The 17,092-nt window shown below is 38.4% G+C and overlaps 1 protein-coding gene and 1 long non-coding RNA gene across 3 annotated transcripts in view; both read right to left on the bottom strand.

The window, feature by feature from the left end:
- Positions 1-17,092, bottom strand: part of grip1 (glutamate receptor interacting protein 1) — a 312,119-nt gene that overhangs the window by 269,740 nt on the left and 25,287 nt on the right. The gene's annotated exons all lie outside the window — the stretch shown is intronic.
- Positions 7,668-16,432, bottom strand: LOC137048912 (uncharacterized). Its single transcript, XR_010899528.1, has 4 exons — positions 16,304-16,432; positions 8,185-8,261; positions 8,045-8,106; positions 7,668-7,966 (listed from the first exon to the last, which is right to left on the bottom strand). It is a non-coding gene; the product is annotated as an uncharacterized lncRNA (long non-coding RNA).

The raw sequence follows: 17,092 nt of genomic DNA, 5'->3' as shown, positions 1-17,092 counted from the left end.
AAACCATAGATTTCAAAGGGTTGTACTTTCTTTTTCACATTTACACGTTATGGTAACAGTTATTGCCATTATTTATATGCCACATTCAAACGGATTATTCTGTAATGTAGACACTGTAGTGAGGTTTGAGCAGTACTGAGCATGACTAAGTGACTTTCCCTCCAGCAAGGCTCAAAACGTCAGAGAAGATCTCTGACAAACATTGCTAACACACACACACAGAAAGTACTCACAGGAGGTTGAAGGGAAAGATAAATTCATGATTGATTCACATCATTTCAAAAAGGTAATTCCAAAAGCAAAATTGAAAAGGAAATGAGTCTTTTTTTAGGGTGTTTTGGAGAGCCCAGTTACAGGATAGCCATGGCTTTGGCCACAAGAACCAGCGAGAAATATAACTTAAGATAATTTCATTCTTACACAGCAAGATGGTAGATAGCTAATGCCAGTACAAAAGTACTAGTGCATGTAGCACTCCACAGCAAAGATATATGCGTTTAGCTTCTCACTGTCTTTTAGGCAAAGTGAGGATTCTTTCAAAATTCTCTTCACTTTGATAACTAAGAAGAAGAAAAAAACCTTTTTACTACTAACCTTTTGGGCTAATGACTTACCCTGGAGTCAAAACAACACTACTTCATAAAAGACGTGTAGGCCTGTAACATAATACAGCCAATAAAATAAAACGTTTCCTGCTAAAAGTGTCCTACATACTCACCAAAATATTGTCTTGATAATGCTTTAGATTATGACCCTGTGTTGTAAATCTGTTTTTAAAAAGTTGTTTTTCAAGTGACACTTTCCGAGTGATATCAGATTGTAAAAACAGTCCCCAATAACTTGATGACTTTGATGAACTTTAATTTACAGCCTGTTGACAGTCCTAATAACATATAAAGTCATAATCTTTGGTTTGTAACAAAGAACATCTTTCCAAGAACCCTCTGGATGGGCATAGTTGTTCTAGCAGGCTGCCACTCACCCAAGCAAGGACAATAATGGATGATAAGTCCCATCTGCACACCCATCCATCATCACCAGGACAATTTGTTCTCTACTGCTGTAAATTTAAAACTCAGGTGGTTTATGTGATGTAGCTGGTGGCGAAGTGAGCCGGGAGAGGCACTCCTCGTCATTAAGCATAATTAAGCTGCCAACCTTGTCACCCTTGACTGCGGACGCATGGTCAAACTCTGCCGAAGCTTCCATTCAAATCATGGCCCTCGTTCGGTTGTCAACTGTGCTCGATCAGAACAAGATGCAAATAACCCCTCAATTCCACATCATGTTCGTTAAGGTCAGAGGAGGTCTTTGATGCTTAATTACGCTTTTGCAGCTCATCTGTAGAGATGGGCTGTGTCTGCGCTGTTTGAATGGAGAAGGAGACCATATTGTGTGTGACTGCTTTACTAATAACACTATTTTTTCCTTGTCAAGAAAAGAGGAAGAACACGCTACCTTAAGCTCACCCCTCACTTCTGAAACAATGGTTAAAACGTAATCTTTTTTCAGTGGATGGAAGATGAGATGAAGAGCTGAGCATGAGCATGTAAAAAGGACTTGCCGACATGGGTAATGCACCATTCAGAATTAAATTGACAATGCCTTGTAGACGCTATTTAAATTCCTGAGTTTGAAATTATGTTCTAAACCGTACGCAGAACTACAAATTAAGTAAAAAAGGAACTGAATTTCAAAAGAAACTAAACAAATAACAGATTGAATACCATACCCATACTGATTCAATACTATATATAATATCTGCAAGAAGCAATTATCAGGACCAAGCACAACAGAAGCGAACAAGGAAGCTAGCAGCAGACCAACAGCAAAAATTAGGGAATACATTTGGAGGCAATCTTAAGCAAAAAGCTTGAAAACCCATAAAAACATTGAGTTGTCACTGTCAATATGCCAATTGCATGTTTTAATTATAGCGCCATAATACGCTATAATATGCTATAAGATGCTATAAGCTATAAGGCTTATGCGTTCATGAAACACAGCATTGTACTACAATGTTAATTAAAATATTGAATCATTCAATTCGGCATGCCACCTAAATCTAACTTTTAAGCTTTTTGGGTAAACTGTTCAGAAGTTATAAGCAAAAATTGCCATTTAAGCCATTCTTATCTCTGGACTAAAAGGTGCAACCTCAGGTGCTGCTTGTGATGATATGTAGCAAGTTTGGTCAGAATAAAATAAAGCATTTCAGAGAAACAGCCTTCTGTTTATTTTCACAAGCACTATGTAAAATTTGTTTGTGTGTTATTCAAAAACACTTTGATGAATCGACTTGAACTCCATAACTTTTTGTTGGCACCGTCTGACATGATTTTGTTAAATTTTTGTGCAAATCAGATAAACCATCTAGGAGGTGTTTGAAAAAGATTTTTTTTTTTTTTGCCTGGAAAATTTGCACTACTGAAAATGATGTGTGCAATCGTCTTGGGCGAAGGAACTGGATGACAAAAGAATTTTGGACAGTTGGTGACAGTCTGACTGCCCTACACTCTAAAAAATGCTGGGTTAAAAACAACCCAAGTTGGGTTGAAAATGCACCAACCCAACAATTGGGTTGTTTTTACCCAATGGTTGAGTTGTTCTTACCCAGCAATTGGGTTGTCTTAAGCAACATTTAACCCAACCACTGGGTTAAAACAACTCAACCACTGGGTTAAAACAACTCAACCATTGGGTTAAAACAACTCAATTGTTGGGTTGGTGCATTTTCAACCCAACTTGGGTTGTTTTTAACCCAGCATTTTTTAGAGTGTATCTGCGTACCAAATCTCACAACTTTTTACCATTCGGTTCTATGGGCTTCCATAGACTTCCAGAGCAGAAGAAACAAAATGCACATTCAGTGCTTGGCACCTAAATATATAATAGATGGACAAAGACAGAAGGGATGAACAATCAACAGACAGACAATTGAAATCACAAAATCGAACACAACCAAATGCCCTTATTTCTATGTGGTACCAATTTAAACCAAACTCGTGTAATTTCCTTATCTCACTCCCACCGTTTGCCATCTCCACTTTGACTGTTCCCAGATAAAAGAAAAGAAAAAATAATAATAATAAATCAGTCAGGTCAAGGTATTTCCTAAGGTATCAGGCTGACTGGAATCCTTGCCAAATCAATTCAGCATTCCGCTCCAATGCACATTTGAGATTTTCTGCAAAGGCAAGAAGAGACCCATGGAGACACTGTATAGTCTGACTGGAATGACCATCCCAAGACACTCTTTTAGACAAGGTCCCGGAACAACAGTGATGTCCTTCCCCCTCCCCTATCTATCAAACTCCAGTTCCGCATCAGTGGAGGAAAGCTTTGAAAATGAACAGATGGTAAGGAGTAAAAAAAAAAAAAAAGACACAACATTATGTTATTAACTCACTTGGTTCTTCATCTTCATAGAAGGAAGGCACCACTGATTCAGAAAGTATTTGGTATTCCCCTTAGCATGCATCAGCCACCCAGCTGGAACAGAAAGAGTGGGGGGCAGAAAGGGAACTTAACTTCTACATGTGAAATTGATGTGTCCAGCATGTGTCAGTTGGAATTGTCTGTTCTGACAGTGGAAAGGAGGAAAGATTCCCTGCCCACAAAGTGTTTACCGGCCACGAAAAGCAACCAAAATGCAGTAGGGGTGGGAAAAACGAAGCCCAGGCTGACAAACTCAAACTGCCGGGTGGTGTTAAGTGACGATGATGTCAGTCAGTCAACAGCAGAGAGCAATTTTGTCATCGATGGCAAAAATAGCCCCACATGCTGCACGCCATTTCGCCTTGATAACGGCTTAATGGGGAGGTTCTGAACCCTCTAAAATAACACTCCAAATAAATAACCTACAACTTGACACAGACGCAGCACAAAGGACAAAACAACAAAATGCATGATGTAGGTACAAGCATGTGTATGATCCCAGGTAAAACAAAATGCGTTAACTTTGCCTTCGCCGGCTGTCTTCTCCTTTTGTGCATAAATGCAAAAGTGGAAATCAGGCCAATCTGCAACTTTTCTTATTTAAGAGACCATCTTTCACACTTGTACGAAACGGAGGTATAGCTAAAACAGACATGCCTCTGATTTACTATACATAGTTAAAATAGGCACAAGGTAGTTTTTCCACATTTTATACCTAAACAAATAGTACTGTATTCTCACACTCATGAGGGTTGGTCATATATAGGATTGGATACCAGGAACATCTTTTGTGCAGTTACAATAGGGTCTTTATGGCAGTGTTTTTTACAACTGCATATAGGTTGTGTGCAGAGTAAACTACAGAACTGCCATTTTTTTATTTAGCACTTACTAATATGAAGAGCAAATACTCTGGCACGGAAGATTCATAGAGATCGATTTAAGATTCAAACGATACAAAAGATTCGCTACAAACCATACACTTTGTGAGTTGCAAACCCAAATAGCCAAACATGACAGTGATTTCATAAAAAAGTTTAACAAATAAATGGGTAATATTAAGTGATGTTCATTTTAAATGCATTAATGCCAGTATTTGCTCTATTTTGCAACAAAATGAAAGTTCCAATGAAATCCACAGCACAGCAGTGTTTAATGAACGAATCGTTAATGAAAGTCCTTGATTCAATGATTCATTCGTAAATACACTTTCATCATTACTGAATGACTCGAAGTTACATATTAAGAAAGTGACCTAGTAGTATTTAAAATGATTCACTTTTCACATTTTTTTTTAACATTATTAATATTGCAAAGGTATTTATAAATATTAAAAATGCACTGGAAAGTCAACTTATAGGAGGCAAATGTTGTCCCTTAATGGAAAAGGTGTGACTGCAGTCTAAGTGGAAGAGAGGGGTAAGCAGAAGGATGGTGAACGCCTAAAAGAGTACTCCACTCTAAATGTTTGGGAACCACGTGCTCTGGTGTAGTCTGTTCATGGAGATGAACAAACCAATTTACCTTTAAATGTTTACATACAGCCAAGGTTTGCACTTTGCAGTACAGAGGATCTCTGATAAGGTGTATTAAGCGGCAGCAACGCAGAATACAAACACATCTGTTTTTCACTAAAATGTGCACAAATCTGTTTAAATCTTTTACTTATAGAGACACAACATCCGTGGCTAAAGCAGCTACAATATTTCTTGGGTAAAACACACCGTTTAATCTTCCAGCTGGCTGTCAGGTTAGTGAAATATGGCCTTCAAGATGAAAAGGTGACAGTCTATTAAAACATCGCCACACAATTCATCACATCGAGGGGCATTGACTCGATTTATTCTCTGCTGCTTCATCTAAAACCAATCAGGGGAATTTACCTACAGAGAGTCAATTTACAATGGGATTTCCATACCTCATCTCACCTTATTCACTGCAATGAAAACATCCAATCATTTCACAGCTGACGAGCTGATGCAGGGCTTGGCTTTTCCCTGAAGAACATGAATGACTACAGCATTCACACAGCCCATAGAATCCGTAACGATTTCTGTGGCTCAGATCTATAGCCGAGAACCAAGGAGGCAGCAGTGCATCACAGACACATGCAGTCAATAAGGAATGATGCTTGTCACACATCCCAGATATATTCTGTATTCTGAAATACACATCAACTACAGAACCGCAACAATGAAGGGAAAAAAAGAAAAGAAAACTGTGAACACATCAATCCCATAATATTTAAATATATATATTTTTTAATAATTGTTCTCTTTCCTGCTGATGTCACTTGGCTAATCAATAGCAGTGATGTATTTGGTATGGAAAGTAGACTTTTCACAATTCAAATTATTCACAATGAAGTTTTGTTAAATATCCAGTTTTACTCAGAAACACACCTTATTACAGGGTCATTCTCAGCGACAAACGAATATGCAATACTGGTGTTCTGTGGAGCCTTCTGCTGAAATCTGGAAGTGGAGATTCGTGCAGGCCTACATACTGGTATTACAGCACACGAGAGTGTCTATATTCAGTCCAACGTGCAAACTGTCATTTCACACGAATTTAAATATGTGGCTTAGCCAACTTTTCCACCTGATACTCCTTCTGCTCTCTCTTACTCCTTTTGGAGATTTAAACATAATCTGCTCAGGATTTTCCTGAGAGAGAGTCACAGTCAAACGAAAGTGAATCTGCAGCTTTGACTCACGGGGTAGAAAACTGAAGGCTGCTGGTTGGTGAGTCAATGAAGAGAGGACATGAAACACCTCTCCATTGCTTGTGCATTTCCTGTCTGATTTTTTCTGAGCTGTGTGATCTACAGTCAGGTGTTGTGCTCTCTGAAATCTTAGGAAAAAAATCTCAAAGATGAGCAATTAACCAGCAAGACACTGAGGGACCGCTTCCTTCATAAATAACTGAAACGACTTTCAACATTCAGCCACAATGTGGTGGTTCAAAAGATTGAGATTGAGATTTACTTAACATAACAGTACTTTATTTTACTAATTTAGATATACTAATTTTGTCTCAGATCTTTGGACCCCACTGATCATGCTATATCTCTGCTCTACTACATATTGCACAATTCCCCCTTTATCATTATAAAAAATTATTTAGCAACAATTACTGTTGTTCAAAAAAGTCTGCATGTCTCAATGGCGGTCATGTGACTCATCAGCTTTCCCTCTTTTAAAAGAAGCTCTCGTTACTATTCCAACTCTAATCTCCCTTTTAAAAAGCCTCTAATTAATATGAATGGTAATTAGCAACGTTGTTATTCCACCTCAGTTTTGTCTCTTCTATAACAGTGGAGTCCCACCAGTGGAAAGAAGGAAAAAGCTATGAAAGTAGTGAGAGCCATAAATTATATCATCTTCAAGAGTTGGCATTACATAAGCATACTGAGATTGCCTTGTTCTCCTGTTGCAACAATGCAACAATTAGCATGAGTGGCATTATCCTGAGGTTGTGAGGTGCCTTGGTACGTGTGGATTTTTTCAAAGACTAGGGCGTCACTAGAGATTTAAGTGTCTTCTGTTCTGACTGTACTCCGTCTGCTGTTTGAATTGGCCTCCTGAAAAATTTCAACAATAATGCAGACCTCAAAGATGCTATATCCTGCTCGATGGCAGAGAAAAGAGGGGGCCGCGGGACAAGAATAATTGGTGAATGCTGGCACAGTAATGTGAGAAGAGACATCCTGCTTATTATTACTGCAACCTGTCCGCAATGATGCAGATCGAAAATTAAAAGGGGACGCCAAGCGCACTCAAAGTGCTGGATGAACGCGCGTCCTGAGGGCCAAAACTGTTTATTGTCGTTGTAGTTTAAGATCATCATTTTGTATCAGGACTGAAGTTGGAGTGAAGGGAATTAGCACTTCCCTTCTGGTGCTGTTTGCATTTTGTGAAGATAAGATGAGCACAGACTGGAGGAGTGAAAATTATGTCTGGGGGGGTTGACAAATATACCACTGTCAATCATGCTTTCCAAACATTCTTGCGATATGGATGGATGGACCAACTCTTTATTAATCCCATATGGGATATTGGTGTTTCCGAAAAATCAGACATTATTTTCAATCCCAAAACGAACATGCCAGATGAAGTCAGAGCGTGACCAAGCTCTGGCTCACTACAGCCTGTGCCTTTCTTTTAAAAACAGGTGACACAAAAAGTGGGTTGGTTTTTGCACAGACAAGCCTATTGCTTTCCTGCTGATCCTATTGCTTTCCTGCTGCCCCTACAGTATGCGGCAAACTTCTTCACTGGGTCGTCTCACAAAAACACCATACATCAACCATGACAGCAGCATACAACACATACACACACACACACACACGCACGTTTATAACCATGAGAGATTTCTGCACAGGTTGAATATACAAGAGAGCTGCGCAAAACAGAGCAGGTGGTGACTCATTCCAATGTTTTATGGAAAGCTTGATTTTTCTCTCGTGCACTCCATCCTACACGAGCGTCATCTTGAAACTAAACGGTTCGTGTCATTTTCTCAGCATCTGTGGAGTAAGGCAGATCATCATATATCATATTATCATCACATTCTGTATTATAACAGCTCCAGCGGGGTCACTAACCTGACCGTTTTCTCATTATTCGGAGGCGTGCAGCGGATGGCAAAGTAGTTAAGGGTCAGTCTCTAGAGACATGTATAAAAAGGAATGATTACTGCTCACTCTCATGCTTGCAAAAATGAATCTAGACGGAAGCCAAGTACCTTTAATGCCACTCAGACAAGTCAGCAGCCCTCTTGATAACAAAATGTAACGGCTTTCCCCATTCAAATATTTCCATCTCAAATAGAGAAGACAAAATGTCCTACACCTAATCACATATAAATACAACTTTTGCTAATTTAAATAATAAAATAATATTTAAAATAATAATAATGTTTTTATTTATTTATTTATTTATTTAAAATACATTATAAATATTTACAGTGGGGAAAAAAGTATTTAGTCAGCCACCAATTGTGCAAGTTATCCCACTTAAAAAGATGAGAGAGGGCTGTAATTTTCATCAGAGGTACACTTCAACTATGAGAGACTGAATGGTGAAAAAAAATCCAGAAAATCACATTGTCTGATTTTTAAAGATTTGATTTGCTAATGATGGTGGAAAATAAGTGTTTGGTCACCTAAAAAAAAAAGCACGATTTCTGGCTCTCAACAGACCTGTAACCTCTGCCTTAAGAGGCTCCTCTGTCCTCCACTCTTTACCTGTATTAATGGCACCTGTTTGAAAACAACCTCCACAACCTTAAAGGTCCCGTTCTTCGCGATTCCATCTTTTAAACTTTAGTTAGTGTGTAATGTTGCTGTTAGAGCATAAATAATACCTGTAAAATTATAAAGCTCAAAGTTCAATGCCAAGCGAGATATTTTATTTACCAGAAGTTCCCTTTCAAAGCCTACAGCGAACGGCCGGTTTGGACTACAGCAGGAAGTGCAGGGATGTAATGACGTCACTAGAACCGTTTGTTGACTAACCCTCCGCCCACGAGAACATGCAAAAAAGGGGGCGTGGTCTTGTTGCTCTCCCACGTGGAGAAGAGCGCGCATTCAGCGCTTGCATCTCCCTGTTATGGTAAGAGGCGGGACCTTTCCGGGCAAAGTGGGCTAAGCTGCTGTCCAATCACAACACGGGAAGCACTGGCCCAATCAGAACTCGTTACGCGTTTCTGAAGGAGGGACTTCATAGAACAAGGAAATCATCAGGCCGTTTTTAGGACAGAGGAAACAGCGCTGTACAGATAAGTAAATTGTGTGAAAAATACTGTGTTTTTTTACACGCGAAACATGAACTCATATTATATTGCATGCACACTGTAAACATAATCAAAGCTTCGAAAACACGCGAAGAACGGGACCTTTAAACAGTCAGACTCCAAACTCCACTATGGCCAAGACCAAAGAGCTGTCAAAGGAATGAGATTTTCAGGATTTTTTTTTTCTTATTCTGTCTCTCATAGTTAAAGTGTACCAATGGTGAAAATTACAGGCCTCTCTCATATCTTTAAGTGGAAGACTTAAATTTGGTTTGCCCACTGTACACTACAGAGTAGTTATAGGATATTTTGCCTTCTCTATTATTATCATTATTATTATTCCAGGTTGGGCCAACCAAAGTGCTTGAATTTTTATTATTGATTCCATGCACATATAAACACTTCTGCAGAAGTTATACTGTTCAAAATACCTTTATGACAATTTCACATGTGTTTGGGTACTGAAAGACTACACCAACATGAAGCCAGTGATGTTTTACACTTGGTAGCTGTTGATGTAGAAGATCCACAAGAGCATTTCACCAAATGGTTTTCCACATACTAGTCTGACCTCTGAAAGGAGAATGACTTCTCTTCTGAAATGACCCTCTTCATAATTCATCGCTCTGGGGCTCATGCACACCCCTGGAAATGGAGGAAAACACAAAGTTCTACACTAGACTTTTTCTGACCCAGTTCGACACACAGCTGACATCCAGCTCAAGTTGTTGCTTTAGAGAGCTGCTGGTGCACAGATTGGGCTAGGTGACAGTCAGAAACTGTTGTTATCCAGCAAGCAGGTATTCCCGGTCCTTTCCCTCTGCTGGAGAGATAGAGCTGTCAAGAGAGGACTGAACCAGCGTCCGCACATCCTGTTCGATAACTGTGCCATATTCAAACAGAGCACAAAGCTGGCACAGCTTCACAGTTTCCCACTGTGTAACTGAATATTTCAAACCAGCCTGAAATAAAGGACGCTTGCTCACCCATAATACTATAATAGAGAGTAAATTTATCTTCCTGTCCTCCACGTTCCCAAAAAAATCTGCTCTGAGATTAATAATCCTCAGATGATTAATTTACATATGAATCATTTACACTTCCGTGACATAAAAGTGCAGATGGGAAATTCCTATTATGCAGTTACTTTTGAGGTCTGTAACCCAAAAAAACCCCCTGAACATTCTTGTGTTGTATTTAAAGCCACAATATGTAATTTTCGCTACTAGGGTCACTCACGTATTTAAAAACAAAGGCATAGCTTGATGCCTTGATTTCGCAGAGCTTTTATAATGCTGCAGACGACCGCTTCCGCTGATGCAGCACTGTTTTCATATTAGATACATTTGTGTGTGTGTTGAAAATTATGTTATAATGTTACTGTGTATGTAATGCTACTATGAGAACCCTTGTTGCACACTGCAGTATGCTAGATCGATATCAGGTATGGTAAAACATGTTACTTATGGTAAATCAAGAAAGCGAGATTTAAACAAGACTTACTGTGTTGAGCTATATAACAATGATTATTTTTCTGTCAATTAATGTATCCAAAAAGTTACTCACCTGTCTAATAAAACACATTCTATATTAAAGCGTCTTTGGTGTTTTCATGGTTTCTACAAAATAAAATGGAAATCTAAACTGCTTATTTCTGACTATTTAAAACTGCTTATTTGTCTTGATTTAAACATTCTTAGAAACATTAGGGATAATGCAAGTACACAAGTCAACACAATATATAACATTGTTCTAGCGGTTGCTGGATATTTTTTTTAACTTACATATTGTGCCTTTAAAATATTTCTATAAAGCATTATTTCACCCTAAATTGAAGAGTCAACAATTACTCATCCTCACTGATAATAGATGGCAATTCACACTGGTAAGCACAAAATAAAGACCAAAAACCAGTGATTATGTGATGTACATGGGTTCAAATAGTCATATCGTAACTTAGCTCGCACATAAAGAGGAAATTAAAACTTAAAAATTTCAGTGTATGAAGATCGACTTAAAAAACGTTTCAAAACAGTCCTATGTGATTCATGCTAAAAAATGGTGTAATGGGAAATATTAAGCCTCTGATGTGCCTGAACGCGGAAGATCAGAGGCTTTAAAACAGGTCTTTGAAACCAACTAATTAAAACAGATCGGAAGTTACAAAAAGAGTCATTCGCAATCATTTCTGTGAGGGCTTGAGCCAAACACTATGATGAACTCGCATATCATCACCCTGAACTACCCTTGACAGGCACTCGTCATAACACATAAGACAAATACATTTCCATCCTGGCTGGATCATGACAATGATTTTAACTATAGATAATAGCACTGGGGTAATCCCACATTCCATTCTAAAGTCTATGAACAACATAGCATCATGAAATAACTAGCTTACACAAGGTCTTTAGACAAATATATAAGTTGTGATTATTGCACACTGTCAATTACAACTAGGCTGCCACCCGAATGAGGATATGCAAAACTATTTACATTTCTTTTCTATGATTTATCATATTTAAGATAGGGGTTCATTGATAAAAAAAATAAATGCCTCTAAATTAAATTAAAAGTTGTATGCGCATCAAGATAAAACTGCAAATTATGTTAACAAAAAAAATAACTAAATTGTTACTTACCATTACTTGCATGACATTTAATCGTCAGCAACATTTCATGATTAGACGTAGACAATATTGTGTACAATTTCTGTTTAGGACGTAATGAATTGAACATCTCAAATATAATTAAATTTATCTTAAAGTCATCTCTCTCGTTCTCTGCACTACAGCTGATATCTATAATGACTGCTATTTCAAGGGCTTTCATTCATCAATTTAGAACCTACAGGCTCAGAACAAAGCACTCAAATCGCTGACAACACTTAATACATTGCCAATGCAGGGCACATCAAGATGTCGTCATCGCCAGAGAGAATTTAATGCACCAGTTGGACAGTCATGGGTGTGATTATTAGCCCTAATGAGAGCCATCCAGAGTGGTACATGTGCTCCAGATTGCAACACTGCATTGCGGGATGTAAATTATTCTCTGTGACAAAAAGAGCAAATTGGAATCCATTACTGAGGCTGCAGAATACTGAGCAAAAGAATTACAAATGGGATAGAAGCAATCATTAATCCCAAGCCTCATGCTCTTTTGGGGAAGTGATTGATTGCTTTATCAAACCCTTTGACCTCATGTCTGCATGATGATTTTGCCGTCTATATCTGCTACTGTCAAAACTGTAGAAAATATTTCAAAGTTCACACAGTGGACCAGTGGTGCTCTGCAGTGGTCAAAAATGATTATAAACAGCGAATTTTGAAGTGATATATTGTTGAAAACTCAGAGATGTGGATTCGGACAGCTATTACATCACCACACAACCTTGCGTTTGTCAAAAGCAGTAGGTAACTCGCGCGGGGATTTTTACATGGGTGGTAAGAGATGGATGGCAAAAAAATAACTGAGCAGTCCCTGTAACTTAAATGATGGCAATACCTTCCCACCCCATGAGAAACAGTTACCGTACGAATACAGCAACTCCTTCATCACTAACAGAGTGAGCTGGAAAATCAAACTTTTCCTGAATTTATCCTGTTGGGGAGGAGGTCCACAACATCATGGCCACCAACAAACCCCAGCAAAGACTGTTATTTCGCCGGCTTTAACTTCTGGATATTCGGCAGCGGTGCCACAACGGAATGAATGGTTTCGTTTGGATCCTTCTCCGCCACCATTACTGAACTACAATTCAAACTAGCGCATGACATCAACGTCATCGTTCTCAGCCACTCCCTCTGTTTGCTGATTGGACCGGTAAAAATTTGTTCGGAGAAAACCTAAGAAAACACCTCAGTCCAGACATACGACTGAAGGAAAATGAAAATTGAGCGGAAGTATAGGAGGGCAGAGCCAGGCTAAATTCACACAGCAGGAGTTTAAATTGCCGGCAGGTCCAGATACTTAGCATGCCAAATATTGTATGGGCATCGGATATTCTCTCGGTTTCGCGTGGTTTATAATTCACACTGCGTGGTAATCACTTGCATGAATGATCACAGATTTGCCTATGATTTCAGGCATTTGTCTGCATTTTCACAAAACCTGTCGAAAAGTCAAAATCGGGACTAAAATAGTGCAGTGTGAACTCTGCATAAAGGAGCCGACTCCAAGCCGACATCAAAGAACCAGCGCAGACAAAAGCTGACTGTGGTCCAGCTTCATGTTGGTGGTGTCTGTCTATATCAGGCTTCTGGTATCAATAGTCTATATTCATCACCCGAAAGATAATAATTAACTAGGAGATAAACAAACCATAACGCAGAGCTTGCTTACCATTTTAAATATCAATCATGATGATTACTTACTTTAGGCGGCTATGTCGGTATGAAAATATTTGTGTATTGGAATGCTCAGAAAAGATGACATACCATACAATTAAAACATCTTTCTGTCGGTGCCGTATTGACTTCTTTGCTCGCTTTTATCACTTTGCTTTTATTCGCATACACCGACTCCTTTGCTTGTCTGAACAGCCAATCAGAGTTCTCTTTCTCACTGATGCTGAATCAACATGCTGAAATGCCACCGACGTGAGCCAACATGTGGAACACAGTGCAAAAACTAGCTAACCAGATGTTCATTGTTCACTGACGGCTGACCATCAGCTTGATAAGTCGGCCTTACAAGTGCTAAAACCTGATTATTTTACTCGCTGTAGTCAATAGTACATCTACATCAGTTGCTAAAGTAATGATGTAAGAGTTGCAGTACCATAACACCTAGAGATTATCATACAAAGTGTGGAATGGAAAACTGAAATTTTACTTCTGCTCACGTCCCTCATGATTTTCATGTGAGAGGACATGAATTATCAAAATATTTAGGATTCATGCATGTATTCACTGTATGCAACTGCTAACTTGCAACATCCACTATATAATGAATGAGTGAGCATTTCCACTCACCCTCATTTAGCAAAAATAATGTAAATGGACACATTCCAGGCCATATTTCACACATTACATGTGTGTTGAAATTCAATCTGTGATCATATGGGTATGTTTAGGAAGGAATTTCCTTCTCACCTTTTTGCCACTTTTACTGAGAGGAGAGTAGAAAGAGGACAGGTAAATGACAGAAAAGATGAAAGGTTAGGATCAGGAAATGCAGCAAGGCAGATGCAAACTTGCATCACCCACAAAGACTCTATTTGGGGTATGTGTGCTAACTGCTAGGCTAAGTTAAACATGGAAATGAATAGTTAATACAATGTCTAAACAGTAGTATGTACTTAGGATAATGATAGCAGAATAAAACAATTACCATTAAAAAAAAAAAAAAAAAGTAAAAAACTGTTTGTTTGTTAAAAAAAAAAAAAAAAAAAAAAAAAAATTGAATACTACTCCAGGGGTTTCCATCTAAAGAAAAAAGAAAAAAAAGCTTACAAGATTATCTCAAAGCACCTTCTAAATGTATCTGATAAAATATAAAGCAGGTACAGTTGAAACAGTGCATCTGTTTTGTTTGGATTTTTTTTTGGGGGGGGGGGGGTGCTTGGATTTCCTTTTCGACGTGTGTGCGCGCGTGTGCGTGCGTGTGGTCTCCATGATGACTGAGAAAAAGAGAGAAACTTATTTTACAGCTAAAAATGAAGAGGCTAAAAAAGCCCACTTTAAAATAACCCTGTATAGTTATAATTAAAATTCTTATCTTTTAACGAAAGTAAAACCACTGACAAAGAGCCTACACAGAATCCTCTCAGAAACTGCTCTTGGTATCCCTTAATGTAATTGTTCTGTCAATAACCTTTTGAATAAGATTCAAATTTAAACCTTTATTAGGTGCTACGCAGAAACTCCAACACACCTGCATTGAATAGAAGATTAAGTTACAGGCAATCCATCGCTATATCACTTTCCGAGTCACTGCCGTTTCATTAAATTACCAAGTACAAGTAAAAGCAAGCCATCACTTTCACAAGTGACAAAAATTGGCAAACGACTCCCCACGTTTCCTCTTGCTCTCTGCAACATAGTCAGCAAAGCACAGAAACCCATAATACTCAGGTATGACAGATACAAAATTGAACTGAAGAGCAAATCTGACTCAGAGATGCATTAAGAGGGTGCCTACCTAGACAGAAATCACTTTAACCACGCCTGATGAAAGGCATTTATATGGTTGTCCCTGAAACTCAGCTAACATGAAGGAAAATGAAAATTTGATCACTCTCAAGTTGCACTTCACTTTAGTCGGTTGCACCCACAAGCTCGCACAGCCAATCCAGACCTGCCACAGTCGACAACATCCATCCGCTCCTATCTGCAGTTAGATGACTGGTCCATGACTACATAAAATCCACCAGCATTGCGTAGGGTCTGTAAACCCCCCATTAAAAACCACTGAGTCCTTAATGAGTGCTTCATTTACAACTCGCGGCCCTTGAGGTGATGTTAGTTACACACTTTGTAATGAAGTTAAATACTCTGTAAACACTGAGGCTCTGACAGTTTAATGGTAGAAAATAAATCTACACAATTCATCACCCTATGAACTAAATTGAAAATTGTATTTGCTGCGTTCTGATTGTATGCAGTGATTATTACTCTTTGGTACAATGAATAATACGAATACAAATTGAATATTGTCCCTCTAATACAGTAACTGAGGATTTTTACTTCATAATCACTAAACCTAAACCGAAGGAATTAACACAGTCTAGCTCATTTCAACAAAGTGGATGTTTGAGATTCAAAATCATCTTGGGCACAGATGTGACTCAAATTGTCCGAATACAACAGCAGACAGGAGTGACTCGAATACGAATGATTAAAGTCTCGCAATATCCATGAATAATGCCTGTGATCATAGTGACGGATTAAATATCAAAGTTAGTGTCTTTCATAACACCCGAAAGTCTTATTACAATTGACAACATTTAATAAACGAGTGTACAAAGTACTACGAACTCATCAGTCACATCTTAATCTTAAGCCTACTCTTAAGTCTTAAAGGATTAGTTCACTTAAAAATGAAAGTTTCCTGATAATTTATTCACCCCCATGCCATCCAAGATGTTCATGTCTTTCTTTCTTCAGTGGATAAGAAATTAGGTTTTTCGAGGAAAACTTTTCAGGATTTTTCTTCATATATTAGGACTTTAATGGCAACCAAAATGCTGAAAGTCCAAATCAATGCAGTTTCAAAGGGCTTTGAAGGGCTCTGCATGATCCCAGGAATGAGGATTATCTAGCGAAACCATCTGTAATTTTTTAAAATAAAAAAATAACAGTATATACTTTTACCCAAAATTGCTCAACTACTACTTCCGCCTATGTTTAGCGTGACTTTTCCGACGTGATTGCACAATCCTTGGCATGTCGCAGTGCAGTGAACGATGAGCAGTTTAGGTTAAACTGTATATAAATGTTTACTTTTTCTTAAATGATTTATGGTTTGGCCAGATAAGACCCCATTCTTCGTCTGGAATCGTGCAGAGCCTCTGAAGCCCATCAAAGCCCATTATAAACTGCATTGATTTAGACCTACAACCCATTGGTTCCAATTGAATTTCTTTTCAACTGAAGAAAGAAAGACACAAACATCTTGGATGAGATGGGGTGAGTAAATGATAAGGAAATTTTCATTTTAAAGTGAACTAATCCTTTAAGTATACATTTTCTGTGTTTTTATTAGAACTGAGTATAAAGCACTACATTTGGGTTGAGCCTGGACCCCAAAAAAACCCCATGGGATCAGCAGATCTGGTGAGAAGATTGTGATTAGACATAAACCTTTAGCATGTTTCATGTCATCTCAGAGTTACTGGAAGATCATAAGGGAGGGG

Source organism: Pseudorasbora parva, chromosome 20, assembly GCF_024679245.1.
Source record: "Pseudorasbora parva isolate DD20220531a chromosome 20, ASM2467924v1, whole genome shotgun sequence".
NCBI classification, from domain to species: Eukaryota; Metazoa; Chordata; class Actinopteri; order Cypriniformes; family Gobionidae; genus Pseudorasbora; species Pseudorasbora parva.
Note: the sequence above shows the minus strand (reverse complement) of the source record. Positions and strands in the feature narration are given on the sequence as shown.